At 50.2% G+C, this 25,574-nt stretch overlaps 1 long non-coding RNA gene across 1 annotated transcript; it reads right to left on the reverse strand.

Annotated features, from left to right (window-relative positions):
• Window positions 1-15,115: 15,115 nt before the first annotated feature.
• On the reverse strand, window positions 15,116-19,614 carry LOC116669210. The gene is made up of 3 exons (XR_004326555.1): window positions 19,581-19,614; window positions 16,419-16,515; window positions 15,116-15,146 (listed from the first exon to the last, which is right to left on the reverse strand). It is a non-coding gene; the product is annotated as an uncharacterized LOC116669210 (long non-coding RNA).
• Window positions 19,615-25,574: the final 5,960 nt, after the last annotated feature.

Here is a 25,574-nt window from a genome sequence, read left to right on the forward strand (position 1 = left end):
ACATTTAAAGCACAATGAGCACATGCCTGCAACTCAGAAAGTGCTGCCTGGTGTCACTACTTAATTCACTAACTATCTATCTCTTTTTATCTATCTATCTATCTATCTATCTATCTATCTATCTATCTATCTATCTGTCTGTCTATCTATTTATCTATCAATTCCAGTCCTTCCAATTTTGTTTTGATGTATTCCCATCAGGATAAAAATCTTAAACCCAACCAGCAGCATATGTACAATTACTTATAAATTGATACATGCAGAACTGTAAGAGGTCCTGTTGGCTCTAAGTGCCTCGCCTGTGTCAGCTCACTGACTTCCTAAGAACCTGGAAGACTGGCACCAGCCTTATTCTATTTTTGCAGATGTGAACCTTGAGGGACAGAGAGATTTCAATGGCCAGCTGGAGCAGCCTCAGCACTGCTGACATTCAGGGCCAGACCAGTCTCTGTCGTGGGGCCGCCCGCTGCACTGCAGGGTGTTTGTCAGCATCCTTGGTCTGTCCTCGCTAGATCCTGGTGGCACCCCTCCCCCCTCCCCAGTTGTGACCACCAAAAATGTCTCCAGGCGCTGCCCAGCGTCTCCTGGGAGCAAAATCATCCCCATGTGAGAACCACTGGTAGGATACACATCATAAAGTACACACAGAAAACAGAAAATTTTAACATGATACTAAAAAATAAATATAACCTGTAGTTTTAACTTTCCTTTCCTGCACCACAGTGGATGACTTTGCGTGTCCCCTCTCTAAGACCACTGTCCTGGGGACACGGAGGGGTATAAGGCCATCTTCTGCCCTCAGGAGCTTAAAATCCAGGGCGACAAGGCACACAGACAGGAAGGGCTCTCAATTTAAGACAGCAGATTAGAAAAACGCAGCCGCCAATTCAGCGACTGGGTTGGTATTTCATAAACAGTGGAAGTGGCGCCTCTGCAGGCTGGGTCCTCGGGGACTTCAGGACAAGGGCGCGTCACCCAGACCCAGGATGCAAAGGGCCAGAAGGAGAGAAAGGACCAGACCCTCGAGTGCTTTCCTGAGTCCCTTAGCCCTTCCTCTGTCTCTCCGTCTTCAGCTGCTGGGAGTTGGTTCATTTATTTATTCATTCAACAAATATTTGCCCGGTGCCTACTCTATGCCAGGAGTGCTTCCTGGAGTGGGGACATCCGTGAGAAAAACAGACCTTGCCGCCCTCAAGGGCTCATTCCAGCATCCTTTTGCGCCTGCCAGCTCCCTGCCTCCAAGCCGTCGCCGGCTTCTCACCTCCAGCACCTTGCTATGATCCCCTCCAAGTCGGAGTCCAAGACCCACAGGGAACTGCCAAGCGCTGCTTGGACCGGGTCTCCGGCCCTCGGCCGAGAGCAGGGCCGGCCCCGGGCAGGGCCCCCTCCCCTTTCTCCCACGCCTCCTGCGGGGAACACGGTGAGACCGGGAAGGCCTGGCGCGGGGCCCCCCTCTCGCAGCGCGCCTCCGGCGTCGGGGGCCACACGGCTCAAGCATCAGCCAGCTCTTCCCCCTGACGTTGCTTTATGGTGCTCTTGTAACGCGGCTGTGAAAGTGAAGTTTTAAAAGGCGTATCCGGCGGAACGTGGACAGGCGGCGAGCCGCGGTCGCCCGGCGCTTTCGGGGGGCCCTGAGCAGCGGACTGACGGCGCTCCTGCACGTCTCACCTGCGGGTGTCCGCGCCCGGCTGCTATGGGCGTCTGTCTAATAGGGACCTGCGATGCACTGGCTGTCCTCCAAAAGGCGTAGCTGCCCTTTCCCGGGCAACTCACTCCTTTGTAGAGTTTAATCTGCTGCTGAAACTCACCGCATTATTAATGGGAGCCGAGACAGAGTACCGCGATAATTAAACCAGTTACTCCCCAAACGCCCCCATGTGCCCACGCGTGGACCCTCTCAGCCGGGTCCTGGGCTGGGTGTGCCCACCCCGCAGCCCCAGCACCCCCAGCAGGGGTTGTGCTCCTGACTTAAAACCCTCGGTGACTTATCATCCCCTTTAGAATAAAACCCAAACCCTCCCCCAGGGCCTGGGGCTCCTCCCGGACCGATGCTGGCCCCCCCAAGCAGGCGCCGTCCCTTAGAGACAGATCTGCCCTGACCACTCGACCTGAAGGACCCTGACTGCGCCCCTCACTTCATCTAATTTTATTTCTCTCATGCGCTATTCCTGCTTAAAATCGCCTTGGTTACTTATTGGTTTATTTGCTTCTTATCTGCTCGCTCCTGCTGGAATTTCAGCACCACGAGAGCAGGAAGCCAGCTGTCCCATCTCCCCAAATCTCCAAGCTGAGGACAGCACCTGGTGTGTAGTGGGGCTCAGAGAACATGTCTGAATGAATGAATGAGTGAAAGACCTTCCTGGCAGGTGAGTCCTCAGGTCCAGGGCATCAGCGGGACTTGACTGGCTTCTGAGTGACTATGTCATGGGGAAGAGCCAGTCTGGCTCCATATGGGGTCTGTTTCTTTACTTTAAACTTTGTATTCTATTGCTTTTGCTACAAGTTAATCACCAAAGAGGTGCTGGCTATAAGCTTAAATTACACATAAGGGCGCATCTCTGGGAACCCTGCCTCCCAGGCAATGAGCATTAAGCTGAAGTACCTTTATTTAGCTCACAGGAAACAACCTGACCAGGCCCCCCTGTGAGTGACAGAAGGAAGGAAGAATGAACACATCCCCTCCGGAGACTGACCTGCACCAGGAAGTGTGGGATTTGACTCCCTCCCCTTTTAATATAAAAGAAGCATGAATTCTAACTCAGACAAAATGGTTCTTTGGGACACTTGTCCATCTTCTCGGTCTGCTGGCTTTCTGAATAATGTCGCTGTTCCTTGCCCCAACAACTCGTCCCTCGATGTATTGGTCTGTCGGGCGGCAAGCCGCGCGAGTCTGGACTTGGGGAAACTCAGAGCACACTTCCTCTCTCCACTTTGCTGCTGTGCGCACAGTCTGGGGCTTGGGGAGGCGGTGAGGGAGAAGGAAGCCAACCCAGACTCCTCGGAGCGGGGTGTGGGATCGAAACTCTCTCTCAATGTTCGTGAAGTTGGGAGCATGCTTGTGACGCACTTGGACTGACAGCGTGCGGCAGCCTCTGAGGCTGGGTCAGAGAATGCCACCCAGCTTCCTCCTGGGTCGCCGGGAGACTCACTGTGGCAGCCCTGAGCAGCCGCAAAGACAGGCTGACAGCCCTGAGGCCGCCACGCTGTGAGGAAGGGCAGGCAACCTGAGGGGGCCCCGCAGGGACGCGGAGGCCCGGCTGGCAGCCAGCATCCACGGCCAGACATGTGTGTGAGACATGTGTGTGATGGAGACACCCCTATGTTGATCCTATCCCCCAGCAAACCTTCCCAGCAGATTCCCAGACACCGCAGGAGCAGAGAAAAGCCATTTGTGTTGTGTCCTGTCCGAGCCCCGAAGCATCTGAGAGCGTAATGCAGCTACGTTCTAAGCCGTGAAGTTTGGGAGTCGTTTCTTACACAGCGAGAGTGACCAGGAACTCCCTAACACTCTTTGAGAGGCCAGGTTGGATTCTGTCCCCCTGGACTCACACGATGAGGCCCCACCCTCAGAATCTCAGAATGTGACCTTATTTGGAAAGAGGGTTTTTACAGAGGGAGTCAGGATGAAAGGAGGTCACTCCAGGGGGTCCTAGTCTAACACGACCAGTGTCCTTATAAAAAGGGGACATCTGGGCACGGAGACACCGCTGAGGGAAAAGCTGTGTGAAGATGAAGGCCGAGGCTGGGTGAGGGACCTACAGGCGGGAGATGCCCAGCATTGCCAGCAAACAGCCGAAGCTGGAGAGAGGCCCAGAACAAACTCTCCCTCGGGGCTCTGGAAGGAACCAGCCCTGCAGACACCCCGATCGCGGACTTCTGGCCTCCAGAACTGGCAGAGAGTACGTTTCTGTTGTGTGAGCCGCTCGGTTTGGGGTACTTTTTTATGACAGCCCTAAGAAAGTGACACAGCCCCCAGTGCACGAACGCCCAGTGACAAGCGACCGATGCAAACAGCATGAAGCCGCTGACATCCAGGAGCCGGAGGAGCCATGAAATGCGCGTTTCCACTGTCCCGCCAGCCAGCATGTGAGCACGGAAGCACAGGCAGGAGGCCTCGGGGCCCTCCCCTCCCCGCTCTCACTGAGCGTCCTTCTCCCCGGCTGCCTCGCCCCAGCAGGGCAATGCCTGCTGAAGGTCCAAGATCATTCCCAGGCGTGGCCCTTTCCCCTGATTTACCCGCTCCTTGCTCAGTCACCACCCAGGCTCACCTGGGGCTGTTCCTGCACACAGACTGTTGGGTTTGGAGTCTCTCCACTCCTTCTCCCCCATTCCTGTTTCACCGTTCATTCTACAGTCAAAGTGCTTATGCCCCCTCATGGAGTGGTCCCCAACAGTGGTGTCCTGCACAATTATCACCATCTGACATCGTTCCTAGATAGCTCTCTAAACATCTTTTGAAGTTTTCATTTTTATTCTATTTTATTGGTCTTCCCCGGGCAAATTCCTTGGCTCTGTAAAAGAACAGCATTTAATTTTAAGAGCTGAGAGCTGGGCATTGCCAAAGCACCAGGAGGAGAGTTTATGACCAGGCAAAGAATGAGCGCCATGGTGTTGGAACAAGTATGATGCTACGGTCTGTTTCGCGCCCTCGGGCCAGCAAGCAGTGCCCTCGCCTGCTCACGGCAGACCCAGCCCAGGTCTGGAGAAGGCGCGTTTGAAGGCTTCGAGGGTCTACAGTTCCGGCCCCTCTAGCCCTGCCCCTCCGCGTCAAGTGACGGCGTGGCCCAGACAGTCTGGTCCTGATTTCGCCCTCTAGGGCTCCTGGCACAGTCAGGGGCTTGATAAATAGCCGTGACAAAGACGTTCCCCGCGGCTGCTGGAGCAAGGACACCAGTCGCCAGGTTGGGAGCCCCCACCCCCCAATCCAGGAAGACCTCACCTTGAATCTTTAGTTCATCTGCAACTATCTTTTTCCAAACAAGGTCCGATTCCGAGGTTCCGGGTGGATGTGCGTCTGGGGGACATGTGACAACCCGGTGCAGAGGGAGACGGATGATCATGCCCGGGAAGGTACCCGCAGCCAGTGGGAGATCTCGCAGAGGGACTGACCATCCTGAGCTGAACTTCGAGGCCCGTGCTGGGGTGAGCAGGTGTAGAAGGCAGCTCACGGGGAGGCAGAAGAAGTAGTGTGGAGGGGGCAGGCATCATGGGGGCTCTGACCCAGGCTGCAGTCTGGAAGCTCTGTGCTGTCCAGGGGCATGGAGCTGAGTGAGCAGAGGGGAGGGGCTCCTGTCAGCCAGGGCCCAGCTTCAGGCTTAGGAAGCCCTCCCCTCCTCTGCCTCATCTCCTGGACCCCTTCTAGCCTGCCTTCCCCTCCATCCTCACCTTTCAGGCTCCAGCAGATTTCAATACCCCTATCCCAGCAACCTCCCTTATGCCAAAATGGGTCCCAAGGGGTGACCCTCGCAGGGGCATTTTATTCTGGGAAGAATTCAGATGTAAAGAACTGGAGTAAGCAGGAAGGGGTCTACCTGTGGGCCGAGAAGTTTCTCTGGGCATCAAGCCATCTCAGCCAAGTCCTTAATCATCTCTAAACCGCCCAGAAACTGAAATGGAGCTATCTTGTAATTTCAGATTCAGAATTCCAAAAAAGAAGGCAGATAAAGGAGTTAGTTTTGAGTGTCAACGTACTGTCATCCAAAGAACAGATGATTGTAACAATCTTTAATGAAAAAGAATATGAAAACGAATATATGCATATATCTGCATGACTGGGACATTGTGCCTTACACCAGAAATTGACATATTGCAACTGATTGTACTTCAATTTAAAAAAAAAAAAAAGAAGAGATCAATTCAGTCAAGACAGTTGACCAGAGGAGGACGAACTGCGTCCCAGGAGCGGCAGTGACCGTCCACTGAGTCCAGCAGACAACAGAGCCCCGCACACGTGAGCTCCTTCCGGAGGCGAGGTGCTCAGGCTTCTGGAGGCCATCTGGGTTTCCAGGAGGAACCGACAGTAAGCGCGGACCTCCTTCCCCTTGACAGAGACTTTTCCCACCACTGGGAAAGTTCTACCCATGGTATTTGCGAAGAATGATGGACGACGAGGAACCTTTGTTGTGCTATCAGCTGTAATTATTTTCATTCAAACATTCTCCCTTATAGCGCTGACATCATAAATGCTGTTTTCTCGAACAAGGAGCTGTCAGAGCTGTCAGGCAGAGCCGCTCACTGTTTTATATCATCACAATATTTAATTTCAACTCTGCAATCTTTTTTTTTTTTTTCCCACGGAACACTTTCAAGATTGTTTCTTCCACTTTTATCCGGAAAAATTGGAGCCCAGGAAGACGAGAAGGAAGAAGTCGTTCTCACACATCAGAGTAATTACTGACTTGGACGCTAAGAGGAAGGAAGGAAGGAAAGAAGGAGAGAGAAACATGATTGGTTCAAGGTGTGCCTGGGGCAACTTTTTGGCTGGCCAGGTAAAAGCACCTAATCATTGTTTCTTCTGCTACCTGAGTACTTTCAGGAGAAAGAACCAATGGGCAAAGTGACCTCGGTGACCCGGCTAACTGCAGCTCCTTTGGAACGACACTTTTAATGCTTGCGTTGAAAGGTCGTGCACAAACTGATGAACTCTAGATGACCAGGAAACTCAGATGCCAGATCAGGTCGGTTTTGATTCAAGACTAATAACTTTAGCTACACAATTTACTGAGCTTTGATTTTTTATTTTTCGGTAAGTTTTTCTGTTGAAATCGTTTCCAGTGAAGAAAAGTTGTGGGAATAAGCATCAGGAACTCCCAGTACCCTTCACCAGTCACTGCTTATGTACATCGTATGCTTTACCACAGACTCGCCCCTCTTCTGCATGCAGTATTTCTTTCCTGCACTTTCTGAAAGTAAGTTGGAGACATCATGGCCCCCAACTTCTAGATGATTCAGTGGGCATTTCCCATTCTGTTATACAACCACAGGACATTGATCAAAATCAGGAAATTTATCATTGATAAAATATTATTATCTAATCCATAGTCCATATTTGTTATGGACCGAATGTTTGTGTCCCCCCAAATTCATATATTGAAGCTCTTACCCCACAATGTGATGGTAGTTGGAGATGGGGCCTTTGGGAAATGATTGGGTTTAACTGACGTCATGAGGGTGGGGCCCCCATGATGGATTAGTGCCCTAATGAAAAAAAGACGTGAGATCGCTCTCTCTCTCTCTCACTTTCTCTCTCCCCCTCCCTCCCATGTGAGGACACACATGTGGCTGTCCGTCTACAAGCCAGGAAGAGAGCTCTCACCAGGACCTGGTCATGCCAGCCCCCAAACCTCAGACTTCCAGGCTCTGGCACTGTGAGAAAATAAACCTCTGTTGCTTAAGGTGTCCAGTCTATGGTATCTTTGTTACAGCAGCCTGAGCAGACTCATACTTATTCAAATTTCATCCATTATCCAAGTAAGGCCTTGGCTGCCATTTGCTGCCTGGTCCAGAGGCTCACCCAGGATCACAAGCTGCATTCGGCTGTCACGTCTTTATTGCTTCCTTCAATTGGAAACAGCATCTCGGTCTTTCTTTGTCTTTCTTCTCCCATGATGTTTTTGAAGAATACAGGCCAGCTATTTTATAGATGGTCCCTCAGCTGGTGTTTTTCTCATGTTTCTTCATGATCAGTTTCAGGTTGTGCATTTTTGATGGGAAGACCACAGACGTGGTGTGAGTCCTCCTCGGCGCCTCATACCAGGTGGCACACTTTTTATCCATTTGTCCTCATGTTGGCGGCATTAGCCTTGGCCCCTCAGTCCAGGAAGTGTCTGCCAGGCCTTCCCGCTCTGGAGTCACCTGGTCTCTTTGTATGTGATTTGTAACTTATGGGCAGATACTTGGAGACTGTACAAATACCCTGACCTTAGCCATACTTTCACCCACTGGTTTTAGCATCCATGGGTGATTTTTCTAACTGCATCACTCCATCATCCCTTCTATGTTTGTTGATTGACATCTGCTGTAAAGAAAAGCTTTCCCGACATGGAAGCAGCCTAAATGTCCATCGACAGGTGACTGGATAAAGAGGATGTGGTATATTTATACAATGGAATACTACTCAGCCATAAAAACCGACAACATAATGCCATTTGCAGCGACATGGATGGACCTAGAGATGATCATACTAAGTGAAGTTACGTCAGAGAGAGAAAGACAAATATCATATGGTATCACTTATAAGTGGAATCTGAAAAAATGATACAAATGAACATATTTACAAAACAGAGACTCACATACATAGAAGACAAACTTATGGTTACCAGAGGGGAAAGAGGGGGTGGCGAGGGATAAATTAGGAGTTGGGATTCGCAGATACAAAATACTATATATAAAACAGATAAACAACAAGGTCCTACTGTAGAGCACAGGGAACTGTATTCAGTATCTTGTAATACTCTATAATGGAAAAAAATCTGAAAAAGAATATATATGTATACATATAACAATCACTATGCTGTGCACGTGAAACTAACACAGCATCGTAAATCAACTCCACTTCAATTTGAAAAATTAAAAAGAAAAAATAAAGAAGCCCCACCAGGGGCAGAGCTACGAGCTGCCGCTGAGCGCGCTGGTCTTGTCTTAGCGACATGGTTCCCGGGCCTCCGGAGATGCAGGGTCCTGGGCAGGGGCTTCCTGTGGCTTCAGTGCACGTAGTAGACCCTCAACCTAGGATGCCCTCCTGCATGGGGTGTGCGGGGCCCATCAACGAATAAACACAGGGCTAAATTCAAGAGGCACCGAACCAGCACCTGCACCTAAGAACCAGCCGGCGAGACTCTAAGAAGCGTGCGAGCACCTGGCTTATCAGGAACCACCTCTGGAGACGCGAGTCCAGCTCGGCCACTCCCGACAGTCCTCCCCCCATGATTCTAACAACACGCAAGCTCATTAAGCAGAAAGTCCTTAGGCTTTGGTTGCCGCGACTGAAAATGACAGCAATGGGTTTTATTATCTCGGAGGTCCCTGCCCCAGCGCTCGGATTCTGGGATCTGAAACCGTAGCCTACTCGGGACCCTTCCTGGCTTTAACGAATGCAGAATCTCTTCCGTAAAACCGAGAAATAATTAGCCCGGACAGTAGAAGCAGAAGCAGAACCGTGATTCGTGAATCCCCTCGTTGTTCCTCCCTTCTGCGCGTTTTAACCGCCCCTCCCCAGCCTTGGAGTAGCACGGGTTCCGCGCGCGCACGGACAGAGTCACGCCTGCGGCAGTGCGCGCGGCGGGGGCGGCGCCGACCGCCGCCCGCGGCCCCTCGGCCCTCGGGTGCCTGGGCTCTGGGCGCCGAGGAGCAGAAGCCCGTCCTCAGCCTTGCTCGCCGGCACCAGCGTGCTGCAAACACCCATAAATTCCCCTGACATTCCAGTGACCTTCGCGGGGTCTGGGAGAGCCACATTTCACACCAAAGACGGAGCTGTAAATATTCTATCTGTGCAGGAAACACCGAGCTGATGCGGCAGCGCGCTCACGTGCTGTCCGCGCCCGCCGCCTCTCAGAGGGGATTTATTTACTGCAGTGGAAAATTCCACCCCAAGGCAGGCAGCTTGCCACGACCCAGCATCTCGGCGCCTTGCTGCCTGTTCTCTTTTACACACACACACACACACACACACACACACACACACACACACACACTCACTCACTCACTCACTCACTCACTCACTCACTCACACTCACTCCTGTGATTATAAAGCTGGGAGCAAGAAAGCCCCTGAGAAAATTACGCTAAAATACACACCACCGTCTTATCCGTCCTTTCTGGGAGGTGACTTTTGGAATGATTTCCATTTAATTTATTTTTCTTTTGGTTCCACTGAATTTCATTTTGTCTGCCATAGTCAAATAGTTCTCACAGACATTTTCATTTTTTAAATAAAATATTTCTTTAAAGGCAATAGACTCACCCCAAGATAAAGGGAGTCCGGGAGGGCTGAGACGCCCCCCACTCCGGTTGACCCGTCCAGAATCACACTCCCGTCTTAGGCGGGAAGGTGGCAGACCTCGGGGTTCCAACGGGACAAGGGAAGGGGACCTGGTGGGCTCTTGGCCGAGGGGACGGTTCCTGCAGCCACCACCTCGTACAGCTGAGAGGCACCTTACAGTTTTCAAAATAATTTCATGGAGCGGCTGAGAAAGTCATGTGTGCTTCTAGCTCAGTGTAGGTAGGAAGAGCCAGATGGATGGCTGGGCCAAGTCCTGTCTTTTGTCCCTTCTTAGAAATCAGATCCCCAGAGGGGAGGGCTTCACCCCCGCCCATCCCAGCACCCCCAACGAAGACATCAGGGGTTAATGTAAGCTCCCCACCCATCTCCCAGGTATTGCTCCTCACCCCTCTACCCCCACTCCCCGATTGATTTCTGCAATTCTGATAAAGGTCCTGACAGAGAGAGTTTGTTGCCCGAATTGTTTGTTCAATTTATTGATTAGCTGTTTCTCAGAAGTTCATTGCCGTCTCGAGGCAGGGGACGGGGTATTGGGTCCCTGTGGTTTCTCAAGGCTCGGGCTGCTCCCAGTGATTAAATGCAGCCACAACACATCCATCCAGCGGCGGTAGCTCTACCCAAGGTCAAACATTTGTGCAAAACAAGAGCCAAGATGTGCACGTCTCAATACAGCAGCAGGAAGAACTGAAAGACCGCTTTGAAAGCCAGGAGACGAGAAAGAAAAAGGAGGCAAGAAAGGGGAGAAAGCAGAAGCCCCCAGAGGGAAAGGAGGCTCGAAGGGAGGACAGAAGGTGTGGTTTCAGCCGTCCTCACAGGGGCACGCTCAGCCGGAAAACCTCGGGTGCCCCTGCTCCCCAAACAAAGGCTGCAAAGTGGGCTTTCCACACAGAAGCCTGAGCATCTGAATGGGTAAAAGCCAAGGGTGAGAATTAAAAATGAAAAGATGCTCAATCTCGCTATCAGAGAAATGCAAATCAAAACTGCAGTGAGGCATCACCTCACACTGGTCAGAATGGCCGCCGTTCAGAAGCCCACAAGCAGTGAGTGCTGGAGAGGGTGTGGAGAGGGAGCCCTCCTACAGTGCGGGCGGAAATGGAATTTGGTGCAGCCACTATGGAGAACAGTATGGAGACTCCTTGAAAAACTAAAAACAGACTTACCCTATGATCCAGCAATCCCACTCCTGGGCATGTATCTGGAGAAAACTCTAATTCAGAAAGACACATGCACCGCAATGTTCACAGCAGCACTATTTACAACAGCCAGGACATGGAAACAACCTCAGTATCCATCAGCAGATGACTGGATAAAGATGTTGTGGTGTATTTATACAAGGGAATACTACTCAGCCATAAAAAATAAGCAAATAATGCCATTTGCAGCAACACAGATGGAACTGGAGATCATCATACTAAGTGAAGTAAGCCAGAAAGAGAAAGAAAAATATCATATGATATCACTTATATGTGGAATCTAAAAAAATGAGACAAATGAACTTGTTTACAAAACAGAAACAGACTCACAGTTATAGAAAACAAACTTATGGTTACCAGGGCGGGAAGGGGGTGGGAAGGGATAAATTGTGAGTTTGAGGTTTGCAGATACTAGCTATTGTATGTAAAATAGATAAACAACAAGGTCCTATTGTACAGCACAGGGAATTTAATATCTTGTAATAGCCTATAATGAAAAAGAATATGAAAAGGAATATATATGTATAACTGCATCGCTATGCTGTGCACCAGAAACTAACACAACATTGTAAACTGACTATACTTCAATTAAAAAAAAATTGGAGAGGGGTGGGAGGGACTGAGAAAGCCAGTTGGCCCATTATAAGTTTCTTAAAAAACTAAACAGACACTTATGACCTCAGTCGTACGTATTTGCTCAAGAGAAATGAAAACATGTGACCATGCAAAGGTCTCAGCTAGAAGGCTAACGATCGCTTTATTTATACCAGCCCTGAACTAGAAACAGGCAAACGTCTATTATCTCATGAATAGATCCACAGAGCCAGGTACAGCCACGCACCAGAAGATTGTTCCACGGTCAAAAACGAAGGTACTACTGATCCATAACCATACGGATGTATTACGAAAACATTAGGCTAAATGAGAAAAGCCAAAGATAGCTTAATATACAAAATATAGCATAATCTATGATGCAGTTTACATGAAAATTCCGGGGAAGACAAAATTATAGGGACAGCAACCAGGTCAGCATCGCCTGTGGGGAGAGAGGAAATTTCCCCAGAGGGGCACGAGGGGGCTCTTGAAGGCTGATGTAAACATTCTGTGTCTGTTGTAGCTGTAGTGATGGTTACACAGGTATACACATTACAAAAAAATTTTAAAGACATTTTTTTAGAGCAGTTTTACCAAAACTGAGAGGAAGCTACAGAGATTGCTCATCTATACCCCCCATGCCCCCCGACATGCACAGCCCCCTCCACTATCGACCCCCCACTGAGTGGTTGCACGTGTTCCACGCGATGACCCTACACGGACACGTCACGTCACCCCAAGTTCATAAAGTGGATGTGAACTCGTGTCCAGGCCTCGTGAAGGGAGAGGGTGGCCAAGGAGAGGCCGCGAGACGCAGCGTGATTGGAGCACTCAGGTCTAGAAGGGCTGTCACCATGGGAGTGGGGGGTTGCAGGGGAGGGTCTGCCCCCATCGTGGAGTCAAAGCCCAGGATCCAAGCTGAACGTAAGGCAGAAAGATACACAGAAAATACAGCAAAATGTCAGCACGGCTGCCTCTGAGCCACTGAATCGGCTCTTTTTGGAAAAATGCATTTGTGTACATTCTTTTCTATATTTTTCAAAATTGTCTCCATGAAGCTCTGTCTCCTTTAAAATCAGAGCCCTCTCCCCAAAAGGTTTCCTTTGTTTTCCCTTTTTATGTATAAAAACCACAGTAAAGAAAAAGCCACCTGTACTGTTCACTTCTGCAGGGAGGGGCTTCGGCTGGGAAACAGGCCTGGAAGTGGATGGTCCGGGAGGTTTCAGTACCAGGTGTCTGTCTGTCTGTCCAGCCACACCCCCCGCCACAAGGTCAACTAAACACGCGCGCTTTGGTCGCTGCCCTGCGGAAACCCCTTGCTCGAAGGAGGAGAATGACTATTTCTGAAACTTTTAGTAGAACATAAAGGACTTCCTTCACCAGCCCTTGAACGCAGACGGAATTCAGATGCATTTCCCTGGAGAATAGAGCCTGTCGCCCAGAGGGACACCACCCCCCCTTGTCCACCAGGAGCCCCTGTGTCCTCGTGTCTCCTGGGGTACCTGCCCCTCTGCTTTTCCTCTGTGGACAGACCTAGGCCCCGCAGCAGGGAGCTCCAAGGGGGGCGGGGTGGACCGGTGGGTGCCACCAGCTCTGAGGACCCCTTCAGAAGGAAGTCCCTAATCAACCAGAGAACCTACGTCCCCGGGGCCTTCCCACCTCAGCCCACCCAGCACCAAGCCACCACCGTCCTGGGCCCACTCTTGGCACCTCTAACCAGCATGGTTTCCGTGCTCTCACCAGCACCTTGGGGGTGTCACTTCGAGGCCACGCACCCCAAGACCCCATGGAGGCAGGAACACGGCTCTTCCCCAGTCGCATCCCATCCCCCTGACGGCCTCCATGACCCTCCTCTCCCCTTCCTGGGCTCAAAGTCCCCGCAGAACTCGAGGTCAGGGTTACTTCCCCCAAACCCCAAAGGAAACGGTAAACCAGCCCAGAAATTACAGTGTCCTCAGATAGCACGGCCGGGCAGGGGGGGTGGGGAGTTGGGGGAGGCCCTGGAGCCCAGAGAGCAGTCAAAGATCTCGGTGGAGGAGGACGGGGATGAAGGGGGGCAGAGTTGCTCCCAGACCACCTTGCTCCTCTTCAGGTGTGAAAGCTTGGGCTAGAAGAACATTCCACTGGGCTGAGCCGCGGGCCGGGGCCGGGGCTGCTTGGGGCTGAGGGTCTCGCACCCCCCAGCCCCATCCCGCCACCCCCCCCCAGTGAGTCAGAGCATCAGAATGAGGCTCCCACCACCGTCCCCAAAAAGAACGTGTGCAGAATGTGATTGTTTGTCACCGAGATGGAGGCTCTGACGTGAACCATGGCAAACACCATAATGACTAATTTCAAACATTTATTACAATTCTTGAGAGACTTGAAAGCTGTCGCCGCTCTTGATTTTAATAAATGCAGTCTTGAAGCAGCCGCTTATCAAAGTGACACAAATTGTGTGGTAAATAGATTATGGCACAGCTGAAATACTGGAAAATGAGATCAGAAATGCTCCTTCTCTCCCATTTAAAGCTCCACGCCATCCTTCAGCCTGAGACGCGGCCGCAGGAAGCGAGGAGGTGGGAGAGTGAGCGCCCGGCGAGGCGGCGAGGTGGCTTTTAATCGGCTTCGTGCCCCAGATGGTCCCCTGCAGCAGGCTACCAGGGGCTCCGCCTCCACCTGCCTCAGCCCGTCCTGCCCCAGACAGGTGGGGTGAGGGTGCGGGGAGGGAGGACGGGGACTGAAGGAGACGCTCGGTAGGGGCGCTGCCTCTCCCGGGGAAGCTGGGATCAGGCATCCCCCCATCCATCTTTTATGTTCCACTGCGAGGGAATTCCTACCTGTTGGAGAGGTTGGAGGCTCCTGGCTCTTGCTCCTGAGTCTCTCTTCTCTGCCACCCTCCCTCTCCCCCCACCCACAGACTGAGCGCCTACTGTGTGCCAGGCATTGTGCTACAGGGCTGAGCACGCACAGGTGGGCAAGGCGAGGTAGGTGCCCTCCGGGGACTTCCCGTCAGAGCAGGAGCTAAGACAACAGTGCAACCCACGCCGGACGACAGGGGGTCCTGGGGCAGCTGCGTTCCGCTCGTCCGCAGCTGGCCCAGCACTGCAGGCGTGCCCTGGCCAGGCGGCCTGCCCGGGGTTCCGGGTGCCCGTGTCCAGCTGCCTCACTCTTCCTCTGAGGACCGAATGACTGGGAAAAACCCCATGCATCCTTAAAGGGCAAGGAAACCCCTGAACCAAGGAATAGGTAGAGAGCCCCAGGGGACCACAGGACTCACCTGCCCCAAGAGGTTCCCTCCTAAGTGTGTGACATGGTTAGACCAGTCCTGTGGGTGGTCACTCAGCTCCTTGTCCTTGTGAAAGGCAAACGGATTACATCTGGGGAGACACAGAAGATCCCCTTCGCCCAAGGACTCAGGGAGCGCTTCAGCCTGCTTCACAGGAACCGTCCCGGAACCTCATCGGTAACTAATTGCCGGTATAACTAGATACACGCTGTCTGTCAATGCCAGTTAATATTCAAGTGCGGGGAGGGTGTAGCCCAGTGGCAGTGCGCGTGGTTAGCATGCACGAGGTTCTGGGTTCAATCCCCCATACTTCCCTTAGAAAAATAAACCTAATTACCTCCCTCCCCCAAAAGAGACCCCAAATTAATATTCTAATAAAAAGCACAATATGTCTACTTAGGTCTGAATCATCCTTCTAGAGACCGCCTCCTTCCTCCCCTCGAAGGTTGCACACCTTGCAGGCAGCTACCACGACAGAAATAGTGAGAGAGGGTCGCAGCTGGCGACGGGGCCACTTAGAATAGGCCTGGGTCTGGGTGAGGCAAGGGGGTGACTCCCCCAGTCTCCTCTTGATTTTTCCTCCACTATGTGCAACCGTCCTGAGGACACGGGGCGCCCACTCATGCTGTTTCCACCGACGGAGAACAGGGGCTGATTTCCACAGGGGCGTCCTCAGGCTCTGATGGCTCTGAGGAGTAATTCTTGGCTGTTTTATTTTTTTAAATAGACATCGAATTAAGAAATTAAATAGTTTATATATTTAAACCCAAGTTAATAGATATTGAATTTTATTATTTATTAAATATTAATAATTCATGAGGATTTTCAAATTAAACATCAACTCTCTAACAAATGAAATTTAAATAATTAAGTCTATTATTAGTGGAGAGAGATTGCCAGGATAGGGGTGGGAGGAAATACGTTCCAGAAACTATTTTTTTCATTGAAACCACACTTGATAACATTTCTGAGCTGGGATTCAAGCCAGCATCTGTTTATTTCCTAGATTTATCCAAACCTGTTTGGTCTGGAATAGACCAAACAGGTTTCCTCTTTCTGATATGGGAACAAAGTGATTAGATAAGATGCAAAATATGTTAATTTTATTGGAGCAAAGGATGTGAGGGAAGGGTGCTGTTTAGAAAGGGAGACCCATGTGGGGATGTCTTCCCAGGGGAGAAGGGGCCACTGAACAGCCCAGGAGGGCGTGAGCCGGGGGCGCAGGGCGAGACACGCCTGCTCCTAACTCTCTAGGAAGCTGCCAGGAGCCCCCTCCTCTCCAAGCCCACAGCAGGCTGAATGGTGTCCCCCCCAGAAATGTACGTCTGCATCCCAATTCCTGGAAACAGTGAATTTATCTTACTTGGAAAAAAGGTCTTTGCAGCTGTAATGAAGTTAAGGATCTCAGATGAGATCATCTTGGACTCTCTGAGTGGGTTCTAAATCCAATGACAAGTGTCCTAGTCAAACAGAAGAGGAGAGAAACAGAGACGAGATGAAGGTCATATATCAGACAGAGGCAGAGATTGGGGTGCTGCAGCCACAGCCCAGGAATGCCACTGGCTACCAGAAGCTGGACGAGGCGAGGAACGGAATCGCCCCAGAGCCTCCGGGGGGAGTGTGACCCTGCGGACACTGACTCCAGGCTTCCGGCCTCCAGAACTGAGGGAAGACTCTCCCGTTGCTTTAAGCACCCCCAACCCCCAGTTTGTGGCAATTTGTTACAGCAGCCGCAGGCCCTTCCGATAGTGCCAAAGGAAGTCACCTGCTCCCAGTCTGGGACAGGGTCATGGGAGGATGCTGCCGGGGGCCTGCCCCCGCCCCCCCGCTATGCCAGACCCTGCCAGTCCCCTTCCTCTGCAATTGGATTCAACACCTGTGCTTGGGAGCGCTGACCACCCAGTCTGCGGGGAGGAAGGGTGCTCCTTGGCTCGGCAGGGTGGTGGAGGGGGCGCAGTGGAGGGGGACCCCCATTCCATCAAGTGGGCTCAGACCTGGGCGGGCGGTGGGGGTAGCGGTGGCCAATGACCTTGGGGATGAATACAGGCAGGCTCTGATCTTTTAAAAATTCTAAAGATGGAATCCAGACTTACAAGGATACAGGTTGGTCATGATTAGTCTCATCATAAGGTGATTCTTTAAAAAAAGATGCTTCTAAGTGGAAGACCGCTTTGTCCATTTCAAGCATCAATTCATTTGTATCTATCTCAGAATCTCTCGCTCCTGGTACAGTCCCACCTCTTTGAGAGCAACTCCCCCAGCTGTAGTTCTCCTCCTGGGTCCCCCCGGCTGAACAGCTCCAGTTCGAAGATACATCTTCCTTCTGCCCCGGGTCCCCCTCCCAGCATCCTCCTGGCTCTGAGCCGTCCCCATTGTGTCCCAGCTCATGGATCTCACTCTCATGCTTCAAACCCTTCACTTCCCCACCGCCTACCAAACTAAGCCCAAACTCAGCCACCCGGATTATAAGGCCGTCCAAACATGGCCCCCCATCCTGGTCTTTTCTCCGGCCACCCCATGTCGATGCTGAGCCCCGGGTACAGTGAAAGCGGGGAAAGAACTGATGGCTGGGTGCTGGGACAGGCTTCAGAGAGACTGGAGTATCAGCCAGGGTTCTCCAGAGAGAGATTTATTTTAAGGAAATGCCTCAGGTGACTGTGGGGCTGGCCAAGTCTAAAATCAATAGGGCAGGCCTGACTGGTCTCAGGCAGGAGGGGCTGCTGCTGTCTGGAGGCAGAATTTCTTCTTTCCCAGGAAATCTCAATTTTTGCTCTTAAGGTCTTCAACTGATTGGGTGAGGCCCACCCACCTCGTCAAAAGTGGTCTCTTTTTCTTAAAGTCGTCTGATTGTACATGTTAACTGCAAATCTTCACAGCAACACCTTGATGCATGTTTGTTAAGTAAACTGAGTGCCACAGCCTAGCCACACAAGCCCAGTCGACACACAAGCCCAGTCGACACAAGACTAACCACTGCATCAGTAAGTTGGAGACTCTGTACCCCGGAGAACTGGAGGGTCCACAAAGCATGGCCAGGGTGAGGGAATGGATCTGGCAAGCACCACAGTCTGGGCCCTGGGACATCGTCAGCCGCTTCCCACCAAGGAAATAACTCAGAGCAGTATCAGGATCTGACTGGCAGAGACACAGCCACCTGCTGCGATGGTCTCTGACCCTGTCCCTGCCCTCGCCACTCCCACTTCCTCTCCTGGCTATTTAATCGCCTCTGCATGGGGACCCCAGGGTTTCTTTCTCACCCCGGGGCTGTTTGGGGGGCCAGGCTGGGCAGAGCCTGGGAAGACTCTGGCATTATGATGGAGATGCTAACATGGACTTGTCACCGTGGCAACCTGCTTGGCTGAGCAGGGAGGCAGAGCAGGCGGTTGGGGGTGGGGTGGTCTGCACTGGGTCTGTGTTCTCAGCGCTGTGCGGTGGGTTGCTGACAATGACTCCCCAGGAACTTCTCCTTGGGGGGGACCAGAGGAGGGGCTGCCTTGCCAGCCTGGCTCAGCCTGGGTCTGTGTGGTCCCACCCTCAGGCAGGATGTGAATGGCAAGACCTCTCAAGGCTGTGATCAGCTAGCAGGAGGGAACATGGTTTCTAAGACAACTTGAGTCCCCCAAGAGGAAAAGGGATTCCTGTTCCAGGTTCTGGAACAGCCCAGTCCCCAGGGAGGCAAGACGGGTGCAGAGAGGCCGGAGACAGGCTGCTTGACCTGACATCCAAGATCCAGGAAGAAAGTCTCCACCCTGACATTTCTGGTAGCTCCTCGCCTGCCTCGCAGCTCAGATAGGAGGGCCCACAAGACTGAGATGCTTCTGCCGCCGAGCCCGCTCGCACCACTTCCCCACCGGAGCGCTGCTGTCCAGCCTGACTGCCCCCCGCATGGCAGGTGCCTGCTCTGTGTGGCAAGGTGGGGGTCACACCATTTCCAGTCAACAGCCCCCGCCCCTGTACTTCTCCTTTCATTTTTCCTCTCTTGGCCCCAGTTCTTGCTGGCGCTCTCCTTAGGAGTCTGGGGGCCTGGGCACCAGGGGTGGGGAGGGTGGAGCAGGTGGGAGGTGGGATTCAGTGTCCTCTGGAGGTAGGCCAGGCAGGCAAGCAGGGACAGGCTTGGCTCACCCGCCATGTCCCAGGGAGACCCCAGCCCCTAGAGGGGATGAAGGAGCCTCCAGCCAGCTAACAGAAATGAGACAGACATGACCCCACGGAGAGGAGGGGGCTTACAAGGTCACAGCAGTTTCAGATGGTGAGGAGACAGAGTCTTTCTTGGTGTCCAGCTCAGGACTTAAGTCTTGGTTAAAAATACCTTGATTTGGGAAACCTGCCCAGCCACTCAAATCCAGCCTGCTCCTGGCCCAGCCCACAGCCCTCCTGGGCGGGCCCTGGACGACTGTACCCAGGGAGGGAGGCGGGAGGCCCCTGCTTCTCCGTTGCTGTCCTTCAGGTGGAGCGGCCCCTGGGTCAGCAGCCTGCCCGTCCCTCCTGCCTGCAGGACGTGCCCCGCTGCACAGCTGGGGCTCACCTTCCACTGCAGGTGCCAGCAGGACATGTCTTCAGAGACAAGCCCATCTCTTCTGTTTGCTGAGCTCCTAGGCCACCATGGTCGGCACGGCAAAGCACGGGCAAGCACACCCAAGGCAAGTCACCAGCTGCCAGTGGAGGCCCCCAGAAGTCATGTCCACCTGGAGCCTGTGACTGTGACCTTGTTTGGGGAAAAGGTCTTTGTAGATTACATTATAGTGAAAGATCAAATGCTTTCCTGCTAAGATTGGGGACAAGGTGAGGATATCTGCTCTTGCTACTCACTGAATATAATACTGGAAGTTCCAGCCAATGGCATAAGCAGGAAAGGGAAATCAACGGCGTACAAATCTGAAAGGAAGAAATAAAGCTGTGCCTGTTTGCAAATGATATGACTGTCTACCTAGGAAGCCCCAAGGAATTAAAAACAAAAAATCTCCTGGAACTAATAAGTGAGTTTAGCAAAGTAACACAATACAAAAACCACAAAAATTTATCATAGTTTTATATACTAACAATAAACATATGGACACCAAAATCTAAAGGCAACACCATTAATAACCACTCAAAAAAAAAAAAAAAAGAGAGCGATGAATGCTTGGGTATAAATTTAACAAAACTTGGCATAGGATTTGTATGTTGAAAACTACACAATGCTGATCAAAAAAATAGAAGCAAACCTCGATAAACAGAGAGATATATCACATTCATGAATCGGAAGGCTCGACATAGTGAAGACGTCCATTCTTTCCAAGTTGATACACAGGCAATGCAATTTCCTATTAAAACCCCAGCAAGGCTTTTTGTCGCTATAGACAAGATGACTCTAAAATTTAAATGGAAAAGTAAAGAAATTAAAACAGCTAAAGCAATTTTGAAAAAACAATAAAATGAGAGGACTCCCTCTACCCTATTTTGAGACTTTTTAATCTATGCGCAGTAATCAAGACCGTGTGGGACTGGCAGAGGACTGGGTACATAGATCTAATCAGAGTACCGAGGAACAGAACAAAGTACCGAGAAACAGACCAAAACAAATGTGCCCGGCTGATTTTATTTTTTTCCCAGCTGGTTTTTGACAAAGCTGCCAAAGCAACTTACGGAGGAAAGACAGTCTTTTCAACAAATGTCGTTGGAGCAATAGAACACCCATAAAAACAAAATACCTCCGCTTAATTCTCACATTTTACAAAAAAAATTAACTCAAAACAGCATCATGGACTTCGATGTAAAGCGTAAAACTAGAGCATTTTTAGAAAAAATAAATAAAAGAAAGACGTAAGGTCCAGCCAGCCTTAGAAGCCTGGGGCTCGCTAATGAGTTCTTATGCTTGGCACCGAAAGCACAACCCATGGAAAGGAAAAGCAGTCATTTGAACATCATTAGAATTAAATCCTTTTGCTTCATGGAAGATCCTGTCGAGAGGATGAAAAGCTGCAGACTGGGAGAAAATATTTGCAAGCTACATATCAAACACAAGACCAGTCATTAGGCTGTATAAAGAACTCTCAAAACCCAACCGTAAAAAAAAAAACAAAAGACAACTCAAAACCCAATTAGAAAGTGGGCAAAAGGCATAAAGAGACATTTCGCTCAACAGGCTACACAGATGGCAAGAAAGCACATGAAAAGATGCTCAGAACCATCAGGCCTTCAGGAAACACCAATTAAAACCATACCCAGATATCGCTGGTTACCTCCAAGAGTGGCTAAAAGCAGATGATTAGAACACCAAGTGCAGGTAAACGATGCAGCGAGTCTAGATCACTCATACATTTGCTGGTGGGAACGTAAAATGGTACAAACACTCTGGAAAGCAGTTGGTAGTTCCTTTCAAAAACGATGAAAAGAAAAACCCTAAACACGCAGCAAGCACGCATCCCAGCAATTGCACCCCTGGCCGTTCGTCCCCAGGAAATGAAGGCTCCTGTTCATGCAAAAACCTGTACGTGAACGGTGACGGCAGAAATATTCACAATAGTGGAACATCTGGAAACAACTCAGATTATGTCAATGAGTAAATGGCTAAACACACTAGGACACCCATGCTGTGGGATGTACTCACAATAAAATGGAACATACTTTTCATGCACACAGGAACCTGGGTGAATGTCCAAGGAATTACAGTCAGTGGGGAAAGAAGCCGATCCCAAGTACTTACTGATTTAAGATGTACCTAGGATTCGTTTTAACCGGTATAGTGAGACACGCGGACGTGCAAATGCTTGTCACGTGGGAAGAGGTTTACACTCGCAGAGCCCTGGGAGCAGGAGGGCTGCAGACCACGCAGCTACACAGGGAAGCCCTGGGCCGGTCAGGAGGCGGGGTGCGGGGGGAGAGCCTTTAGAGCAGTTTCCACGGGGCAGGAGAGGCAGGCACCGGAAGCAGCCTCAGGGCTGGCTAGTTTGAATGATTTGGGTGGGCTCTGGGCTGTAGGGATGGCTCCTCATCATCTGGTACCCGACCCTGGTGGTTTAGGGCAGGCAGAGAGTGTCCCAGGATGCAGGATTCTGACCAGAGGAGGCTGAGGAGGGTCTGGCTTCAGGACTGGGTGGTTTGCGTATCAAAGGCACGTGCGCTGTCTCTAGGAATGAGCTAACCCTGGGAGAGGCAGTCCCTTCTGCAGTCTGCTAAGCCCCGAGATGCCAAAGCATCATAAAACACAGAAAAATTAAAAAAAAAAACAGGATTCACACAGTTACATACTGTATGATTCCATTTATACAGCATTCACAAAGTAACAAAGTTACAGAAATGGGGAACAGAATAGTGATGCCAGTGTTAAGGGGAGGGTCAGCCTAGAGGGCGGTGGGTGTGGCTATTAAAACGTAACAGCTCCTTGTGCTGATGGGACGTTCTATATCTTGACTGTATCAAATGTGACATTGTGCTAGAGTTTTGCAAGATGTTAGTACTAGGGAAACCTAGCCACAGAGTACACAAGATCTCTCTGTATTGGTTTTTTGTTTTTTTTTTACAACCTTGAATCTACGATTATCTCAAAGTTAAAAGTTTGATTAAAAAATATATATATGGGAAAAGCAAACAGCCCTCTCCCATTCTGCTGATCCCCAACTCCACCCCTCACCAAAGGCCACTTGAATTAACATCTTCTGTGTAAATCCTTCCATATTTTTCTCTGTATTTACTTACACACATATGCACAAACTTTGTGGAGTTTTTCATAAACAAGATTCATGGGTGGTTCCATGACTTGTGTAATAAGAGCTAGTTGGCCACAAGATGTGGCCAAAACCTTGAGAAAATTACTCCAGCCTCTTGACTTCAAAATGGCAAGCCAAGGGACCAGCATAGACTGCCGCGTCGACCGCCGCGTCCTCTCAACTGAAGGAAAACAGATTCTAAAGAGAGACAGAGGCCGGCAGCCTGGGGCTCTCCCGGGATGTGTGACTCACAGACTGTTTCTGGAAATGTCATCGGACTTAGAGACTGCAGAGCCTCCTCTGGGACAGATGGGAGCGCCTGCAGTGGAAGCTGACCATGCTGCATCGGGGGCCCTCCCGGGGCTCCCACCTCTGAAAGGTGAGGCCAGACAAATGAGTAAAGCAGATGTGGCATGATCATACCATGGAATACTACTCAGCCTTAAACAAGAAGAAAACCCTGCCACTCATGACACCGTGTGTGAATCTGGAGGACGTTACGCTCAGTGAGATAAGCCAAACATATGAAGACAAGTACTGCATGAAGCCACCTACTGAGGAGCCTAAAATCGTCAAATTCATAGAAGCAGAAAGCAAAAGGGAGGTGCTCAGGGGCGGGGGGAGGGGACACAGGGAGGTATTGGTCAAAGGGCACAAAGTTTGAGCCATTATGGAAAACCGCATGGAGATTCCTTTAAAAACTAAAAACAGACTTACTATATGATCCAGCAATCACACTCCTGGGCATACACCCAGAGGGAGCTCTAATTCAAAAAGACACATGCACCCCAATGTTCACAGCAGCATTATTTACAATAGCCAAGACATGGAAGCATACATACATACACACACACACACACACACACACACACATATATACACAATGGGATACTACTCAGCCAAAAAGAATGAAATAATGCCCCTTGCAGCAACGTGGATGGACCTGGTGATTTTCACACTAAGTGAAACAAGCCAGAAAGAGAAAGAAAAGTACCATATGATGTCACTTCTATGTAGAATCTAAAAAAATGACATAAATGAACTTGACAAAACAGAAACAGACTCATGGACATAGAAAACAAACTTATGGTTACCAGGGTTTGGTAAAGGGAGTGGGAAGGGATAAATTGTGAGTTCGAGATTTGCAGGTACTAACTACTATATATAAAATAGATAAACAAGTTTCTACTGTACAGCACAGAGAACTATATTCAATTATCTTATAGCAACCTATACTGAAAAAAATATAAAAAGGAACACATATATGCATGTATCTGTGTGACTGAAACATGACGCTGTACACCAGAGATTGACACAACATCGTGCACTGACTATACGTCAGTACAAAAGAAAAGAAAATGGCATAAAGTTTTGGTTATGCAAGACGAGGAAGTCCTAAGAGCTACTATACAGCACAGAGTTAATACTGCTGTTATTATTATAATCATAGTTAATAACACTTATAATTAATAGAGTTAATAATATTGTTATTATTATGATAAGTTGTTAACACTTAGAATTAATAAGAGTTAACTATGCTGTTGTTATTATTATAATAATAGACTTAATTTGCTAAGATGGTAGATCTTAAGTGTTCTAATAATTAATAATAATAATAACTAAAGAAGTGGAGAGGAAACTTTGGCGAGGATGGATATGTTTTATGGCCTAGATTGCGGTGATGGTTTCACACTGTACACTTACCTCCAAGCTCGAGTTGTGTGCGTTAAATATGTACAGATTTTTGTAAGTCAATCGTAAGGTAAACTGTTTTTTTTAAATAAACCCAAAGAGCCAGAGGGAAGAGAAAGGAATATGAGCTTGATGACAAGGACCAGAGAGCCGAGAACAACCTGGAAGCTTCGAAGTGCAAACACACACACACACACACACACCCTCTAAAGCAACTGTCAGATCAAAGGGAACAAGGCGCCCCCTGAAGAAGAGAGAGGAAGGAGACTGGCTGACTTCTCACCTTGTCCCTGCCTGCTCCAGGACAGAGAACGGCCTTCACCCTGGAAAGGTTAAAACAAAGCGCAATGCTAGGCATCTTACAGGCACCGGGGAACTGCTTGTCGAATTAAATGCAAAGAAGGGATTGCAAGAGACAGAAGTGCAGAGAGAGGGGCGGCTACCTGGGCGGCTGTGAACGAGTCCTTCCCCCGAGTCTGAGGAATCGCCTCCCAGCCCGTTTCAGCAACCAGCAGCCATCGTCTCAGAGCTGCCACTGGTAATTTCGAGAAATTATGGAGGGCAAAGGAGGTGTGGAAAAACTGGCCATGAACCACTCCTGACCTGATTTTCAAAACGAAAGGAAGAAAAGGAAATTCTAGAACAAATAGACCAGTGCAAGGAATGCAAATCTGTGGAAGAAGATAAAACGATCATGCAGTCAGTCTGTGAATGCAAAACGAGAGACAACACGGAACTGGGGAGGCTCGAAAACCAAACCCACCACATGAACCTCATTTCCGTTTTCAATGAGTTACCGGATTGATGGAGCCAAAGACTGTCTCAGGCAATACACTGATTTGCATAAATGTGTGTCAAGTAGGTGGTCAAACAAGGACTAGATGGTAGAGCCGTAGGGAAATTCATAGCTCATTGCACACTGCACAGAACGAGGCAGCCTGGAAGGAGGCCGTAGCGGAGGGCCACAGGGCTCTGCTCCGTCCTGGAGCCGGTCAGCGCTCCTGCAGCACCTTGGATGGAAGCAAGGGGTGTGCTCTTCAGACCTGCAAAAGGCTTAAACCTGGGCTGGAGGCTTAAAATGAACGACAGTGGAGTCAAGATTCAACATGCCACTCTGCACCAAAGCCAGCGGGTCACAC

The sequence above is a fragment of the Camelus ferus genome, chromosome 16 (assembly GCF_009834535.1).
Source record: "Camelus ferus isolate YT-003-E chromosome 16, BCGSAC_Cfer_1.0, whole genome shotgun sequence".
In the NCBI taxonomy this organism is placed as follows: Eukaryota; Metazoa; Chordata; class Mammalia; order Artiodactyla; family Camelidae; genus Camelus; species Camelus ferus.